Here is a 5135-nt window from a genome sequence, read left to right as displayed (position 1 = left end):
ATTTATTTAATAAATTATTTAGTAATATCAATACATATTTATATAACTATACAAACACTAATAAATAATGATTAATACTGAATTATATATATATAAACATGTATTTATATATATATATATATATATATATATATATATATATATATATATTTTTATATATATATATATATATATATATATATATATATATATATATATATATATATATATATATATATATATGTTTTTCAGCCGACGAGTCCAAAATCCGATGTGAGATTCAGCCGTGCTGCAGTGAATCCGTCTCTCTTTATAGACATCTCCCACTTCTTCCTCACATCGTGTCTTTAGGAAACTTTCAAAACAAAAACTGAAGATTTGGGATGTATCTTACTTTTGACAGAGTGAAAGAATATAAATAATAGTCTTTACCACCTGTGTAAACGTTGCTGGTCAATGTTATAACACATAATATAAGTTTTATAATATGTGTTATATTGTTTAATTTCATATATATGCCCTTGTGTCAGATAATCTAAGTCAATGTTAGAGAATAATTAATTTTTTAGATGTACAGAATCTCAGTTAGCCTTCATAGCGGGGCTGAACCCGTATTACACCAATCACTGTAGCTAATATTAGCTGGTATCTTGCCGGTGGACATAAATACAGTAAAGTAATATTTTAATCACAAAATATACACAATAATATGTCCATCTTACTTGTGAAATGTTGTCTGTGGAGCCCTCGCATCAATAATCCATTGATCAGAACAACAATATCCCTCAGTGCTGAGGCATCTTCTGCTGGTTTGGTTGAGCAAAGTAGGAGGGTATACCGCTCCAAGATGGCCGCCGTATTTCCTGCGCCGGAGCGGCCCATGAGGCGTCTATGCTTATATTATGTCTATGAGAAAACGCTTTTTCCCGCAGCATCATGTATGTCAGTTAGCAGTTAGCTTCTGTGTCTTTGTGCTGCTGTCTCTTTAAATATCAGGTGGGGAAACAAAAATGACCCCCCTTCCTTAAACTTCACACGTGTCCATACATAAGTTGCACGTGCCTCGTCACGCGTGGAACCCCAACTTCCAGAGAGCTTTCTGTGTTTTTTCAAATGTGAGGTTTCAGGTTCGGACTGCAAGCAGCTGGTATGTTTTCAGAGTTTAGAGATCATCCCGTCTGTCTGGCTGGTTACGCAACTGGAAAGATCAAAGCTAAAGTCAATTATTTATGTTTACTTTGAATTAAAAGCCAAACAGAAATGTCGAAAGGTCTCCAACAGGCTTCAGGAACTTAAACTTTAAGGCATTAATAGGCAGCCTGGCTGCTTGGAAACAAAATTGAGATGATGATTCAATACTTTTGCTCAATGTTGGGGTTATCAAATTAAACTTGGTGAAGACCCAGTTGTTACATTTGGACCGCAGGTTGGCTCAGCTCTTGCAAAAACATGGCAGCCATGTTTGCACATGCAACAAATTTGCTTCTCCTGATCCAATCTGGCTACTTTTAAGAGCTGCACTGTAAAAACACAAAATCCTACCATGTAGTTTTTTATCAAGTTTCCACTGAAAATATCTCAGAGCACCTGAATTAAAACAAATAACTTTCAGCAAAATATATGAGCTTATTTTAAGTCAATAATTTATTAATATTCGTTTAAAAAGCAGGTTATTTTACTTGTATGGACACATCTGCCAGTGAAGCAGTACTTCTAATATCAAGGACTTATTGACTTAAAGCTAAAAAGCTCTAGAGAATAAATACCTGGTCAGACTTTGTGTTTTTCTGAGCCATCTGTTCGCAGCTCTGCGAAGGCGTTGGATGTTTAGCAAGAACGAAAACAAGTTTACCAGAAGTGTTATCTTCATGGGTTATGTATTTAAAACAAACATGTCTGCATATTTTAGAGAAATCTGCTGCCACTAAAGAGGTGAGAAACTGAACCTTTCACTACATTAAGCAAGCATGAGCTTTCGAACATTAGAGTCATTATTACGTCTTTTACACCAAGAATCATTGTAATAATAATAATAATAATAATAATAACAATAATTGTAATATATGTAGTGGATCTATTTGCTTTAGCGGAGCCACTCCCCTTTTTGTTGAGTTGCCTTCTATGTTATTCGCCTGCGCATTGATATGTTGTATTGGAGACTCAAGTGAAGATCAGTAAAGTTCATGCTGCACCACCGAGATGAATCTCTTTATTTAATTATACTATGTTGGAGTAAAGACACAACAATAATAGTGTGGTTTTCCACCCTCTGCAGCATTAACTCAGTTTTCTAAAAGTCTCTCATATTATTATTTGACTCAATGTTCTTTCCAATATTGTTCTTTTTAAACTATTATTTTCACAACTGCTGCACTTTATTCTCAAATTGTTTTCTATATTCTGATGTCTGTTTTTGTCATTTCTGTCTCCTTTTCCTTTTGAAATATGCTATACTTGCTTTAGTTGACTTGTTTTCACGTATAATAACAGAAAGTTGAGTGAAAGAAAAAAGTGTATTACATACTTACCTATGATCGTGTATGTCATAACATAACATAGCTCATAGCATAGCATTAGATAGTGCAACATAGCATAACTTAGCATCGCATAACTCAATGTAGCATAGCACAGTACAACACAAAATAACATTAAATGTTTATAAAAATATTTTTATCCATTTTTATAGATTATTTTATCTTGAGAAGCTGAATTATGTTTGTCATCAGCTGTTAGATAAGATCATCTAAGGTAGAGAATATTATATTCTCTATAATATTTGTTTAGTTCTGAATGAAATTACTAAAATAAACTCTTGTAATATTTCAACTCATGTCCGTTTGGTCATGAAGTTACAGAAAACGTCTCCATGTTTGTGTTGAAGGATTCAGAGGAAGTTTAGCTGCAGCTTCAAATGCCATCAGCCAGCACAGATCCTGAGAAGGCTTTTTCTCCCATGGTGCATTGCAGCCAGGATGCGTTACTGTTCAGTCTGAATGAGTCACAGGTGAGGAGAGTTTCACATGAGAAACCTGTAAAAGAAAGAATCTGCAGAGTAAAATTTAACTCTATATTAATAAAACATTGACACATTTTTATCCATCCATCCATTTTCTAACACCTCGTCCCTTAATGGGGTCAGGAGGAGCTGCTGCCTCTCCAGCTAACATTCCAGGCGAGAGGCGGGGTCACCTGGACGGGTCGCCTGGACGGGTCGCCTGGACGGGTCGCCATTCTGTTGCAGGGCAACACAGAGACACACAACCATGCACACACACACACACACCTAGGGAGAATTTGGAGAGGCCAGTTAACCTGGCAGTCATGTTTTTGGACTGTGGGAGGAAACCGGAGAACCTGGAGAGAACCCAGCATGCACAGGGAGAACATGGAGACTCCATGCAGAAAGACCCTGGGCTGGGAATCGAACCCAGAACCTTCTTACTGCAAGGCAACAGCTCTACCAGCTGCACCACTGTGCAACACATTTTTATATAGACTTTATTTTCATATGATTTTATTAATACAATATTCAAACTATATTCTCAAAATACTACGACTTTATCCTCATGTTATTTCAACTTTATTCTCATAGTTTTATTTTTATTTTTCTTAGCAAGGCTGCAATGTTCTGTCATACAAACACTTCCATATCTTCATTTATGAGACAATATCCTCACCAATGCAGACCGCTGCTATCATATTAAAGTTGAGTTTTAATACATGCATGTGATTTATGGAGCTCAGTTTTTGTTTTCTTGTCCTCATAATGTTCAGTGTGATCAGTCGCTGCAGGCTGATCCACCTGGACGGCTCAGCTGCAGCAGAACCGAGTCGCTTTCCAGTTCAGTGCAGGATTTTTTTTTCTATAGAGCCGAAACACAATCAGTTCACCAGCACAGCAAAAGCTGAGCTGACCTCCGGTCAGAACCAGCCAGGCCATAACGTCTGACTCCACACGTTGCCTGCAGCGTTCATCAGACACTCGGATCCTAAAGAGGCTGACAGCCGTCCACATGCTGACCTTTGCGACCTCAGCTGACCGTCACACCAAGCAGGCAAATCTCCAAATCCCATCAGAGCTGATTTATTTAACATCAGCTCTGATAACTTTCTGCTTCATTTTCAGTACAAAACCCGAAAATCTTTTTCTGTATCAGCCGTGACTTAAAAACTCCAGGATATCTGCATAAACATTTTGTTTTTCTGCTGTTTTATTTGCTCTTTATTAATTTAGATTTTCAAAAGTAAAATTCTCAGCATTTTTAAATATGTTTTTAATTCCTCAGGTTCCCAACAACAAACTCTGACGTTAAAATGATCTGATGATAAAAGAAATATTAAGCTGTTGAGTTCCACTTTTTAAGCTAATGAGGGCATGCTGTTAGCTTGTAGCATGCTGGTAGTGGCTGGCTACAGCTAGGCTAACTAGTAGCTAGTTTTAATGTTATTATGAAGCAACTGAACCAGAGTTGTGTGATAAAGTCTTCGCTTCCTGAAAGATTTCCTCTAAATAAACAAAGAAGCCAAAAATACAGAGATCTTTATCAGTTTGACATCTCTACTGTTAATCAGAATGTAGCTAGCTAGTTTTTACTCTTATAAGTTACAGTGAATGTTTGGGTTGTGAGATAGGGTCTGTTCATATTTACTCTGAATGTAGCTTCATTTGAAAATGAGCAGAAACATTCAGATGAGTTTTTAGCTTACCATGGCTGTTGTTAGAACCCGTTAGCCTGTAGCCTGACATTAGCCAGTGACTTGCTAAGGTTAAATTTATTTCAGGTGTATTTGAGTAACTGAGTCAAGGTTGAGAAAATTTATTTTTTTCCGACAAGTTTACACTAAATTAATCTTAATTTCAAAATTAACAAACAAAATACAAAGAATTTTACCAAGGCTACGTTAGTGTGTAGCTAGCTAGAAATTTGGTCTAAATTAGGATTCATTTCAAAATAAACTATGAAAGACATTTTTCATTAGCTCTTTTGATATTTCTGAGAGATTTTATCTTATAATAAGCTTTATAGCTACACGTATTTCACCTGATGCTAGCTATGCTACCTTTCTCTTGTTATAACTTTATCTGCTCAACAATAAACTAAAAACGTAATATTTGATGTAAATCAACAAAAGAATCTGATTTTTGTTGAAAACAG

The sequence above is a fragment of the Poecilia latipinna genome, unplaced genomic scaffold, assembly GCF_001443285.1.
Source record: "Poecilia latipinna isolate Pla-1442-1.1 unplaced genomic scaffold, P_latipinna-1.0 Scaffold3263, whole genome shotgun sequence".
NCBI classification, from domain to species: Eukaryota; Metazoa; Chordata; class Actinopteri; order Cyprinodontiformes; family Poeciliidae; genus Poecilia; species Poecilia latipinna.
The sequence above is the reverse complement of the archived record's forward strand: the minus strand, read 5'-3'. Positions refer to the sequence as shown.